The sequence below is a fragment of the Mauremys reevesii genome, linkage group 3 (genome assembly GCF_016161935.1).
Source record: "Mauremys reevesii isolate NIE-2019 linkage group 3, ASM1616193v1, whole genome shotgun sequence".
Lineage (NCBI taxonomy): Eukaryota > Metazoa > Chordata > Testudines > Geoemydidae > Mauremys > Mauremys reevesii.
The window spans coordinates 12,970,973-12,985,402 of record NC_052625.1 but is presented as its reverse complement, the minus strand read 5'-3'; the positions used below and the strand labels follow the sequence as shown (position 1 = coordinate 12,985,402).

The 14,430-nt window shown below is 42.1% G+C and overlaps 1 protein-coding gene across 7 annotated transcripts in view; it reads right to left on the bottom strand.

The window, feature by feature from the left end:
• MACROD2 (mono-ADP ribosylhydrolase 2) overlaps positions 1-14,430 on the bottom strand; it is a 1,304,535-nt gene that overhangs the window by 936,488 nt on the left and 353,617 nt on the right. The window lies entirely within an intron of this gene.

The window sequence follows — 14,430 nt, the reverse complement described above, 5'->3', positions numbered from 1 at the left end:
TATATTATTTTGTCTATGTTAAAAAATATTTTGACAACCTTTTCCTCTAAAAGTTCCAGCACTCCCATGCACTGGAGGAGGTATGTGAAATTTGGCAGGGGGTAACCTTTGTGTCAGGGATGTGCCTTTTACAGTCCCCATGAAAATATATCAAAATCTGGCACAGTTACCAGCCTTTGAAAAATGGCAAATTCCTACATGCCCAGGAGAGACTACTTAGATTTTAACAGCTACATTCCCCAAAGATTCCATCTGCACTGAACATGCTCTAACTGCAGCTCTGGGCTGCTGTGGGCCATACCAGGTCCAGGTCTGGAAACCTGAACTTAAAACAGTCTCTCCTGTGCTCCTGTTGACCACAACTCCGCCCCGCTGAGGTAAGGGTGCGGGAGGAAGCAGGTAGGGTGGAGAAGGAAGCTGACTGATTCAAATGCAGACTGGACAAGAACCAGATCTAAATGGGGAGGGGGAGAGATTGGGGAAAGAACCCTGGGAGGAGGAAGGATGGAAACTGGGACTGAGGGCAGGAGACAGGGAGAAAGTGGGAGCTGGGGAGAGAAAAATAGAGGGGGACTGAGAGCCAGCAGGCATGTAGTTGGGGGGAGACTGAGATCAGATAAGGAGCTGAAGACAGACTGAGATGAAAGACTGAACAGAGGGCAGTGGGAATGGTTAAATAAAGAGCATGGGGCTGAGACAAAGCACTAGAAGTGGGGTGAGACAAGACTGGGACACGCTGACGGGGACAAGGCAGAGGCTGTTAATCTTGGGGGGAATGAGCCGAAGGACCACAACAACACACTCACCTCCAAAGCCTGGAATGGAACCCAAGATTCCCAAGGTTCCCCACTCCCCTACTGTCAGCAAATACTTGTGAAATCTGCTGGCTAAGTGTCTCATTCCCTGCTGGTGCCGCTCCACACAGAGGAAGAAAACCTACCATTGCTATCAGTTGATACTTTGAAATTTGGTTTCATTCTGATTAGGAACAAGACAAAAAACTGTAATTGTCTGCAAAGGGGAATGGAGCCTGGGCTTCAGGGCAATCCAGGCTGAACCAGAGCCGTAGACTTTGCTTGGAGATGGTCTACAAGGTATACTTCCCACGAAAGACATAGTAGCCATCACCATTTCAAAACATTGACAAATACTAATGAAAAGATGTCTCCTCACAATTTCTCTGACCAGCTCTATACTAGGCCTCAACTTTGGCACCTGAAATGAATGGAAACTTTTTACCTCAATCTTTCCATGCCTCAGTTTTCCACCTGTAAAATGGAGGTAACAATATTCTTCTCCTCTCCCAAGATTTTTGTGAAAATGAATTAATTAATATTTCTGAAGCACTCTGATACTACAGTATGTGTGTCACAGGGAAGTACAGGAGGAAATTAATAATTCTGTCTTCAGAATTTGAATATTGTGCAGTAAACAAGGCATTGATACAAGAGAAATTCCCCAGACTCCATTTTTTATTTCTGCCTTCCATTTTGAATAAGCAAGAGTCACTCCACCATTAGAAGCTGCAGGTCACATAACACTAAAAATAAAATTGGCAGGAAAACCAAAGTAGGGGAAGGTCAGTAGGTCATATCTATGAGGTAAACAACAGTTGTAGGCTAAAAATAGAACTGACCATTTGAAATGACTGGAAAGTTGGCAGTTGTCATGCACAAGAAAGATCCAACAGGAAGACATTAGCAGAAGTCTCCAGAAGTTCTGACAAGACAGTATAAAAGTTGGTGTGTCAGTGGGCAGCAGAGGGGTTAGAAGCTGACAGGAACTGACAGTGAAGAAGCAGCCAACAGCAGTAGGAGCCCTGCCCTGCCACTGGAACACAGAGACACAGACTGGGACATGGAAGGAGAAGACATCAAAGTCAGCAGAATAAGCCTGTCAGTTACAATCATAGTGAAGTATAGCGTAGTGTTCCACGTAGAATAATCTCAACTGTCTGTTATTGTGGTTTGAGGTGCTCTATAACTTGCTGGATTTGTGTTTTAGATTATTATTGTATCAGGGATTGTTGTTTGCACCAAGAAAAAGTGCCTTGTTTTGGGTCAATCATTTATTGGAAGGCTGTATCTGTGTCCTCCAGGTATTTCTTTAGGCACCATGGAGACACATACCTTAGGAGAACAGATTGTTTTGAGGGAACCCTTAATAAACCCAGGAGGGGGCAATAGATGAGCTAATCTAGAGGTACCCTACATCTGTTTTTGGGGTAACAGCATGGGGCAACACACTGAACAATGAGAAAACAAAATATTGAGTGAGCAGTGTCCAGCATGTGCACTGTGGGGAAAAAAAACAGAAAGTGATCAAAGACCAGTTCATGACTCACATGCGCAAAGGAACTGAATTCACGTTGCACAAGCAACATTAATTCTAGCATTTTCCTCCCTTTTGAAGTCTTGACTTTGCAACTTTAACAACCTCCTTTTAACATTACTTTTGTGTGTGTTGTTACATATATGATTTTATTTGGATACCATTTAAAACATTTTATAGAAGAGTTATATTGTTTTTACTTGCACCAAAAGCTTTCATCTTTTAAATAGTTTGTTAAGGAAAATACAGATTTCAAAAGCACTGAATGTGAAATGTTTTGACCAAAATCATCCTTCAGCATCCTGTAGAGGCAAATCACATGTAAACAAATGGTGAATCATTACCATGACAAAGTATTAATTTTATCTCCTTTTCCAGTAATTTTGTCATGAAACATGTGACCCCATCATACATCCTAGCCGTGGAAAAACATTTCATTTGCGCAAAGGAGAAATTCACAAATTACAATAAGTCTTTAGTATTTATTTCACATTTGTCCACCCATGGGCCACTTCTTCCTCTTTACCCTAGAGCGGGGGTTCTCAAACTTCATTGCACCGCGGCCCCCTTCTAACAACAAAAATTGCTACAGGACCCCAGGAGGGCAGCCGGAAGCCTGAGCCTGCCCAATGGCTGCCACCCTGGGGCTGGGGAAAAAGCCAAAGCTCCACTTCCCCAGTAACCTGAGCCCTGCCCCCAGAGCTGAAGCCCTTCGGCTTTGGCCCCGGGCTCCAGCAAGTCTAAGCCAGCCCTGGCAACCCCATTAAAACAGGGTCGCGACCCACTTTGGGGTCCCAACCCCCAGTTTGAGAACCACTGCCCTAGAGTGATCCAAGTCCCCCACCTTCAGTCATGCCAATGAAGGCCTATATTATACCCCCATAATTTTTATTAAGCATTATTTACTTTCTGTTGCACAATTTTGTGTTTAGCCCTCCTTATTGCATCTTTTTTTCCTATGTAAACCTTCTATAAACATGTGCCAAGATTTTCAGGAATGAGCACCTGAAGTTAAACTCTTAAATTCATCTTTAGCCAGTAAGTATCCTGATTTTCACAAATTGTGAGCTTCCAGTGAATCCCATGAGAGCATCAGTGCAAACTGCTACACACTCAACAGATCATTTATTTAGGTGTGTAAAGATGGAGTTACTACCTAACTACAGGCATCTCTTTTTGAAAATCTTAACTAATGCTGTTTACATGATCAAATGTATAAATGCATGGTCATATATTCTTCCCATGGAGACAACTGTATGTCTCTTTGTGGAATTTAAAATTTTGTCAATGACATTATTTGAGAGAAAAAAATAACCAACAGGCATTATAATTTCCTTGTAATGGTTGTTTCAATATTTTATTCTTTTCATAATTTTCCTAAATATATTATCAATAAGGACATAATGCCATAACTCTCCATGTGAGAAAAAAAAAGTTGTTTCAGCTACCCTCGCAAACCCCAAACAAAAGACTTCCAGGAACTTTCTGATCCACTACACATTTCATCTATTTGCTCCCAAGAAAAGCCTCTGGCTTATTTCCCATCAGATCTGCAGGATTTTTGAGTACGTCTATATCTGTATTAGAGCTGTACAATCTCTGCAGCTAAAATTGGAATTGCAATATCTTTGCCTTCCTCTGCAGTACAGGATACAGGTCACGTGCCAGGATTATCTAGGTATATCTGATGTAATCATTTATTTGCCATTGCAGAGTTCTTGGGTATTGGTGCACCTTGGTCCAACTGTTCTCTGCCTGTGACACAACAATTTAACCTCCTGTGGGCTGTAATACTTCGGTTTAATTTGGGTTGTTCAGTTTAGTGTGTGGGTACTGGGTGGTGGTAGAGACCTGTGACATACAGGAAGTCAAACTGGATGATCTGGTGGTCCCTTCTGGCCTTAAACTCTGTGACTCTATGACTACCCTTCAGATAGCAGGATACTCAGATTAGCTCCGGTCAGTGGTACTTCCGCTTTGGAAGGCAGATTTTGAGACAGTCCTACTGGTAACATTCCCTCTTCAAGGAAAGAGATGTCTTGAGGTATCCCGCTGGAAAAGCATAATTTTCATGCACAAGATGCAGCAGCACTACCCATGTTGCACCAGAAAACAAAGGATTCCTTTAGCAATGTTAATCCTACCGAAAGGCCTTTAGGTCTGAATCCTCAATACAGGAATTAATGTGATAACTGCACTAGCTGTGACGCTAAGGGGATTGCTCAGAGAAGGGGAATCACTGACTGATACAGCAGGCATACCAAGGTGAGGGAGCATGGCTGATCCCCAGCTGGCATAGAAGGCTCCTAACGCTGCTAACCTATGCTATGCCCTGAACTGGCCAGCAGCAGCTCTACACACTGCAGTGTCTCAAAATACACAACAAGATTCTACCAAGGAGCAGCCATGCAGTCCACCCATCACGTATAAGCGGTTAGAGCAGTGGTCCCCAACCTTTTTGTCTGGCGAGCGCCAGACGAAGGACTGTAGCGGCGGTTGAACCTCCGCCGAAATGCCGCTGAATTTCAGCGGCATTTCAACGGCAACGCCTCTCAATGACATCAATTGTCGGCAGCAAGCAGCGTCATCGAGAGGCATCACCGCCGAAATGCCGCAGAAATGGCGCCTGCAGGCACCGTGTTGGGGACCCTTGGGTTAGAGGGACCTCAAGTGATGAGTATAGTATACACCAGGCCTGCACAACTCGTAAAACGTCAAGGGCCATATTCCTCCAAAGAAAACAGCTGAGGGCCGAATCCCCCCGGCCCCTCCCACCAGCACTGCCAAACCACCCCCGAAACACACCACCACCACCCCAGTGCCGCCCAGCCCCCCTGAAATACCCCCCCCAGCACCGCCTGCCCACCCCACGGAAACAAACCCTCCTTCCCCAGCGCTACCCCACCGAAACAGCAGTATTGAACCTTGGTAATATGTTATAGTGGGTCCCTAAGGTAGTATAATTAAGGTAAAAGAAAAATATCTTTTTGCTAGAAGTAGAATAAGATCTTCCCCCAACTTTTTGCCCGTTGAATGAATGAGGTGTATGAGGATGGCGTGGAAGGCAGGCACCTCCAGTCAGCCTCAACCGTTGGAGAGGGGCTGGGGGCCAGACCAGATCAGTAGAACAGGTCAGCCACTGACTCCTTGCTCGCCTCCTCAGCCTCCCACCTCCCCAGCTCGCTTACTCAGCCCCTGTCACTGCCCGCCCACCACCACTGCCCGCCCGCTCGCCTCCTCAGCCCTTCACCCCACAGGCTCACCTCCTCACCCCCTGCCACTGTCCACCCGTCTCTTCAGCCCCCCTCCCTCACCCGCTGCTTGCTTACTCATCCCCCAAGGCCACACAGTGAGCCCACCTACTCACCCCCGCGGGCCGCACAGTGAGCCCACGTGGGCCGAAAGAGGCCCCTGGGCCGCATGTTGTGCAGGCCTGGTGTACACACACACACACACATATTCTAGAGCAAATTTTGGGTCATTTTTAGATCAATTGTTGTTTTATATACATGCAACACGTCATTCAAGTGTAAACCACTGCATCAAAAATTATAATATACAATTCCAGTAAATAGGTCTTGTCCTAACCCTAATTTTGCAAACATCAAGACAATGGGTGAAAGGATAATTATTTATGTGAAGTCAAATTTTCGCTGGGAAGCAACAGAGAAATAATCAGAGGTAACTGCACATCTATAATTACCGATGTTATTTTTCACACTGTAAGCAATGTACAAAACAGTTGTAATGATTGAAATAATGTGGAGACACACAAATTCAGGCTTGCAATATCATACATCACATGCATATGAGGCACAGTGAGAAGTATTTTATAAAACAAAATATTGTCGTAATTCAGTTAAAATATACATTTAGTGTCCTTCCAATATCTATTCCCAAATGACATTACTTCCACCACCCACCCTTAAATTACTGGATCCATAAGACACACTTCAAACAACATGTCAAAGAAACAGACCAAATTGCCCTTTGCTATTTACAGGTGTCTTTTGCATTTTATGGATCAGATGAATAAATTCACCAAGAAAAATATGTCAGTTTCAACACCAATACGAAAATGGGTAAGTATCAGTGTTCTCCTTGTTTGTTATGAACTGGGGTGATATTGCTACATTACAGGTTATGTATTTCTTAATGTGCAATATACTAATTTAAGGGATCAGATAGACAACTAGCAACACAAAGAAAATATGTATATATTTTATATTTGACTTGTAGGGTGACCAGCTGTCCCGATTTATAGAGACAGTCCTGATATTTGAGGCTTTTTCTTATATAGGCACCTATTACCCCCACCCCATCCCGATTTTTCACACTTGCTATCTGGTCACCCTATTGACTTAAGATCTCAAGATTCTCCCTGTGGGTTAATACAAATAATAATGTTCCTGACCCACACAGCATCAAAGGGTTTCTGTAGTTTTTAAAAAAAGCCACCACCTCTGTTTTAAATTTCTTCATTCCAGACTAGAATTGAAGATATTGATTAGAGATTGGACATATTTGACAGCTGTTCACTATTTGCCACTTGGCTTCTTCTCCAAATAAACTGTCCAGAGTGAAATGTTTGTGAACTTCCATGCATTGAGGAATTCTACACATAGCAGGGTGATACTATTGCTCTCTGCTTTTGGTGTAGTATACTATATTACTGATTGCTTATTATTATACTGATTCTGAATGCAATTGGAGGCTTCCAAATAATTCTGATTTCCAGATTTCTGACCGTTTTAAAAAAAATGTAATAGAGTATAACCTGCAATTTGTGAACCTATTGCTAGATGATTACTTTCAAGAGACCAATATTTTTTTTAATGTTTTTGTTTGTTTGTTTTTGAGCAAAGTGGAATGTCCTCAAAGTTAACAAAATATGTAATGCAATTCTAGCACCCTGGTAATTTACAGCCACATAGATAAGGCTTAAATCCTGCTTTAAGTGTTCTGAAACATAGCTCTCATGCTAATAGGCAGAGATTATTTCAGAGCACAAGATCATGCTCCTGCATGTGATGAGTAGTACTGGCTTGGAACTGGCATTATTCTAGATAGCACAGTGAAGGGACTGGCAAAAATTAAGCCATTCTCTCGCAGCCGAAATTCCCAGTGCCCTCCAGTCACTTCTCTCTCCTGCAATGGCTGAACCTATTTTCCATTTCAAATCAGTCTCTGATGACTAGTTCCTCCCTGCTTCTAACCAGAGTTCATTGAGCTATGCCTTCCCGCTCCATTACCCAGCAACAACCCAAATTATTGCTCCTCAGCCAGAGTTCTTGTACCAAGCAATCCCCTCTCCTCCCCAGCACTCATGCTCCCTTAACCCTCCCCTACATAGTTATCTTACTGCAAGGGAGCCCATCCTTCCTTCTGCCAATATTCCCATTTAAAAAAAACCCCAAAACATAACCTCCCCTCCCCAAAAACTCTCTCTGATATAAGGAAAACAAAACAACTTATTTGTTGCTGTTTTCTAGCCTTCAGCTATGAATTCTGCTTACCTCCTAGATGATGTGCATAAGCATGCTGACATCCTCATGCTCCAGCACAGCACTGGACACCTATTGTGCTGTATTGTTTCTCTGTTTTTAAAACCACAGTATTTGTGTCTTTGACTGAAGTGATCTCAAGAGACACTGTTATCTATTGTTATTAAATGCAATATAAGTAACAACTTTATGACCACGATTCCATTCTTAATTAGGACAGTACTCTAACATGCAGGGGCTGATCCTACTCTTACCCAAACCCACTTTTATCCTGACCTCTAAACAGCAGAGACTCAATCCCTATCTTCAGACCTCTCAAAGAAACCCAGCACTCTGGCCACATCTTTCTAATAGACCAAGGGATCTCATCCCAAACTCCATGCCATTCTGGTGCTCCCCTCAACCAGAGCACCCGGCCCAAACTCTACCCAGCCAAGTGCCACAATCATCCTAGTGTCCATCGTCTCAAACTTCTCTCCTTGCCTTCTTGTGAATTCCTTTCCACTTTCTACAAGCACTGGAAACAGCCCTACAGTGGAATCAATAAATCTGATTTCTACCCCACTTTCTACAAGAGCTGTCAAAGATTTATCATATGATGCACCCTATCTTCATAGAAAGACTTCTGTGGACCATCGCCTCTCCAACTTATAATGATCAGGTGGGCAAACCACATTCCTCGGGCAACTACAGCAATTGCTTATATAGAAAAATGAAATTATGGAATCACATTAAAAGAAACTAAAAATAAAACAGCCAGAAAACGGCAGAAAGCCAACACCATGTAGTCTGCCAGCTGTCAGTGTACTACCAGCAAGTGATATGTGAACCACTGCTCTAGACAGATCCACAGTCATAAAAGTTAAATGGTAATGTTATTTTGACTGGAGAATTTAGACTCTGGTAGGTTATCACACCAGCTCAGACTGTCTCCTCTTCAGTCATTCTGTTAGTGAAACAAATACTTTCGAGTTCATCAGATTTAATGCCTTGGTCTTGGGCAATTTCTATCAACCATGTTTTTCTCCATCTAGGACTATGGATTCCTAGGCTCCATCTACTGATCCAAATATTTCAGTCTCGCAATATCTAGCTGGGTCCCTTTGTCACCTAGTAATCTTAACAAGAGATGTAGTTTCAGTAATGTTTGACTAGTATCCTGATAACATATAAGCCATTATTTCAGCCTAGCAAAGCAACAGCCCCATCAGTCAAATTTGCAATACTTGGTGTTACTAAATGCATTATGAATACTTGTCGTTTGCTTGGGATGCAAAACTTGCATTCACACCCACTGCATTCACCAACAATAAGAGCTATTGCTTAATACATTTGCCTGTAAATGTAATAGCTCATTGAAATGGCCATTCAAATTAATAAGAATAAAATAAAGCTCTTTACTTAATCTAATCTCTAAAATGGACTCCAAGTTTGACTTAGAAACTTCATTCTAAAACGTATTCAAGTAATTGCATAATCATTAATTCTCTCAAAATACTGATATGACTCAGAGCAGTTTAAGTGGTGTTTGGAAGATACACACACAAATCTGTTAGTCAACAATGGGACTAGCCAACACCACCTACATATTGCTTTGAAAAAATTATTACAGAGTTCCATCAATTTCAGATTCCAAAGGTACAGAGTTGAAAGGACCTAGACTAAAAGACTACAGATTCCTTAGAAATCTGAATTTGAATTTGTAAATGAGAACATAGGAGAACAGCAAAGGTGGTGCTCAGAAACAAAATATGTTTTCTTTTCCTTTAAGAAACACTATTTATGTATGACAAAGATTTTCTAGGCTTCACATTAACAGAGACAGCACCTTCATAAAAAAAGATTCCATGTCCCTTTTTGAAGTGAAGCCCCAGTAGGGTAATAGGTGTACAATGTAATACTCAAGTCTACTACACACAGAATTTTCTAACTTTTTATCAAGAAGTAGATATTTATCACAAAAGAGGAAGGACTTTGCAATTATTCCATATAATTTATTTAATTATTTAGAAAGGAGTGTTTTGAGGTACTTTAAAAAAAAACCTGTACCAAACTTTTCCTTGCAATGTTGAGAAATCCCAGAAAAGAAAAACAAACATACAATGCCAAAATACATCTTAAATGTGCTAACAAAAATTCAGAAAGGTCATTTCTATACACAAATGACAAGGTCAGTGCCACTGCAACTGCAATTTCCATACCACTACATTAAGCTACTTCTAGACACTATTGCTGCACTGAATAATAATCAAAACACAAATCTCAATATCTAATTTGAGGAGGTAATCACTTGACAACTCAATCAGCATTCACTCTAAAACACAATGGGGGTAGATTCACCCCCAGGTTCCAATGGCTTCTGCAATCAGAAACTTTAGGTGCAAAGCACCTACTACTACCAGTTTTTTGAGGGATCTCAGAGTTCACCTGTGTTTTTTCAAATTAGGCAGTCATGACATGAGATGAGATGTATCAATTCAGGGTGTCAATTGAAAGGACCTTTTATCTGGCCTCCTAAAAATGTCAAATGCCAATTCGGGGATGGGCGTTGAGCTGGGGTGAAAGTAGGAACTCTTGGCCTCCTTATCTTGGGAACCTTTCTCCAAGTCTCTCCCTCAGCCCTGGTACCTCACAGGATGGTCAAGCTACGTACCCACTGACTAACCAGGGAGACTGCCTCTGACTCCTGTGAGTAATCTGGGGAAGGCATCCAAGTGAAAAGCAGGGCAAAAGTAGCCCACTGAAGAGGGGGACATCACTGTTCCATAGGTCTTCTTCAGTGGAAGATGTGCCTCATGTATGAAGTAAAGAGAAACTGAAGCCTAAAAAGGTGGGCTCTGCTGGAAAGAGAAGGTGAGGGCAAAAAAATCCACCTGTGTTACCCAGGAACCAAGAGCAAAGCAGACCATTCACATATTGGTAGGCCTTGTTGCACAATTTACAGCATCAGTAGTGTCTGAGTCCTTCAAAACTCTGTGGCTCAGAAGTTTCACTTAATTAAATTTTTAAATTAAAATGGGAGAATAGTAACATATATCCTCACTAATATATTTTCACACTGAAGGGACTGACTAAATAATGAACCAGAGTAGGTACTCATTACAATATCTTCAGAGTTCGTGCCCTTTTTCTGCCTATTCTAGTGTTAGAATGTGAATCTAAAAAGCATGTGTTGTCCTCCCCAAGGAATTTTGTAGCAGGTGGTGCTAATAATCCTTGAAAAAGGATTCTCCTTGCTACACAAGCAAAAAGTAGGGGGGGGAAGGGATTATGACTAAGACTTCACCTGACCCAATAACGCTTCTGTCATTTGTCACCTATCATGTCAGTTTCAGAATAAGCAGGTATAACATTTCAGTCATAATGCTGCAGATTTACTTTCACACCTGCCAAGGTTGAAGGCTAATGTGCTCGCAGAGAGCCATTCCTCTGAAGGAAAATATATGGAAATTAGAAATAGTCAACATTCTACAAAGAACTGTCAGTTTTCTTGAGGGGTTTGCAAATTCCCTCTCTTCTGTTTAATCTGACAAAAGTCAGGAATTGTGAAATAGAGGTCAAACTAAAATGTCTCAAGTGAAATATATATGTGACAGTTTTGTGAAGTCACCTTATTGAAGCTTGCATTGCTTCTTGTCCTAACACAAATGCTTTCTAGTTTTCATTTGTGTTGATTGCTCAGATGGTAAGAAATATTTGGGGCAACAATGTCACATCACACATGACTGAATTGAAAGATATGGTACTTTTCATAATATATCTCACCCCAAAATAACAAACATCTCTGCATCATTGTTTTTTTCATTAAGGACTTATCTTTATAATAAATTAAGACTTTTGGACCTATCTTATATAATTATATAAAGAACAGATCTCACTCGTCTAAATGTGTCATTTTTTAAAAACTTAATAAAAAAAATCCAATTTATTTCACACGGAACAAGAAAGCCATAGCCTTGTTAAGTATGATGGAAATGACCAAAACTAGAATTGTGAATTCCAAACGCTTTCAATCTAATTTGTCAGATTCAACAGTTTTAGATCCAGGCTACATTCAAACAGGAAGGATTTTATGGATCTAAACTTGATATGCCGATAATCTCAAAAAATGCCATTCTCATTAATGTTTTGGCCCAAGATAATGCTAATGTCATGAGTGTAGTTGATGTCCCAAGATTTCTTCAATTCATGGCAAATATTAATCAGAACAGCTCATAAAATATCTTTGCCATTGGACCCAAATCTGAATTCTAGCCTAAAAATATTCTAGATCCAAATACCACCTCCTCACTCCATCTGTTATTTCAAACTTAACTACAGCAGGCTCTCCTGTCACCCACTGCAACAGAGATACACCCCCATACAAACACATCAGAGAAAACTGCTAGCATATGTGCATTTTAAGCTCACTAAGATGAATAGGAAGACTTTAACCACACAAAGTTACATAATTATATGTACATTTATCTGAGGTTTCAGAAACTCTGTCCTCTGGGATTTGAGAGAAAAGAAATATGACTATTGGGAGTTCACTTATGAAGATTTGCAAAAAAGTCAGGTTAAAAATATAATATTACTTATTTTAAACTACTGGTATGTGTAATGGGGTGGCACCCACCTCTCACAAGCAGCCCCATGGTCGAGTGTGTGCGTGCCTGCAGTTCTCAATTTCTTGGCTCATGGGGTCCCCTGTTGGGTGCTGCACTTATCAGATGGGCCTTCGGTGAGTCACACACAGTCTGTGTGCAAACAAACAAAACCCCTTCCGGGATACACAATCCAAAAGGTCCTGCAGTCCTTCCTGGGCTCAGTCTTTAAACAGCCCAACAGGGTCCATCTCGGTACCCTCGACGGTGTATCCTTTTCTGCAGCCCACCCTAGGTTCAGTCTTTTACCAGACCAACACAGCCTCTCTCAGTACCTAGTGGGCCAGCTTATGTGCGAAGGTTCCTGCTCTGGGATAGAGCAGCATCCCCAGGACTTCCTCCCTGGAAAGTCATGCCTGCTCTTTAGTCCTCTGACCCCAGCTCTCCAGCTGGGTCAGTCTCAGTTCGGCCCCCTTCCAGGGGGGTAAGAGGTCCACAGACAGTCCCTTCTCTGGGCCTGCCCAAATTCCCTTCTCTCAGGGCACAGCCACTTCCCCAATGGCTGTTGCGGGGGAGGAGAGACCTGAGCCCGCCCACTACTCTGGGTCCCAGCCCAGGGACCTTCTAAGCAGCAGTCATGCGCCGCATCCCTTTAACTAACTACGTTGCCCTGGGCTACTTCCCCAGAGGCCATCTTAATTTAGTCCTGGCAGCCAGATGGAAGCTATTCCCTCACTTCCCCAATCCCTGCCAGCAACTACCTGCCTTAGCCCTTGCAGCCAGCTAGGAGCACCTCTTGCTCCCCTGGTCCCTGGAAGCAGACTGAACTCATGCTGACCCTGCAGCTTTTTTTAATATGAGCCTGCTGGGCCCTGATTGGCTGCTCCCTGCAGCCCCCTCATTTGTTCTGTCCCACACAACTGCTCTAAGCAGTTTGGAGGACCTCTCTATGGCCCTTTTCTGGGGTGGGATGAGGCAGGGTCATGAGGCACCCAGACCCTTGTCCACTCTGCCACAGTGCACTTTCTTCAGATAATTAATGTTGTTTTTTCTCTGCAGGGAGACACTATCAGCTGTTTCTGAAGCTCCTTACTCAGCCCCCTTCCTGCCTATTCCTTCATATTCCCTCAGCTTCCAGACTCACATGTCCTGTCCTCCCTGCTCCTCACCATCCTGCAATCTCTTCTCTCCCCTTTCTTTTCAGCTCATTGCCTTTTTGCCTCACCCACTCCATTATTCCTATGAGCTCATCTTTGTTGGCTTTCCTCCTTGTCCCACTGCAACACTACATACTCCAGTCAAAAAAATAAAGGAATAGAAAGTTTGCCAGCCATCATTGTGCTTGTTTGTCACATTCCTTCCTCCTAATTTTAGCTGTTCCGTCTATTTAGATTGTAAGCAAGACAAGTTTGGAGCAGGGATTCAACATATCAAGTCCCTTTTTTTCATTTCAGGGTGCAAAAGTGGATGATTTTTTGCAGTTGTACTGATTTAAGAAATTCCTGGGAGTAATGGTCTGAAAGCCACTGGAATTGTAATTTCTCATCTGTTACACTCACCTAGCACTACCCTTTTTAAAGCAATATTGAATCCCAATATAAATACCTTCCCTTTTAAATGTTAATTAAATTACTCATTTACTTCCTCTTTTGTGTGTACACATATCACATGATTACGATCTCAAGAGTATGGCAGAGCAAAATATTTTGGAGTATCCCTCTTGATAGGTGAATGTAGCTCCCATTAAAAGTAAGGAGGCTTGCTTCAAGGAGACCCCATATCATCTAAAGGCTTATAATTATCTCATGATTCCTAAGTAACTGCTCTAAAGTATTAGTAACCACAAACTTGCCTTCACTATTTTGTTTTATGTTTGCTCTCACTGCCCCTCCAGATGTGTCTGGGAATAAATAAACATCATTTGGAGCATATATATTTTATACTTTAAAAAGAAGCCTAAGTACATACTCAAAATCAAATTCAAACAATTATTTTTAGCCTAAGGATCT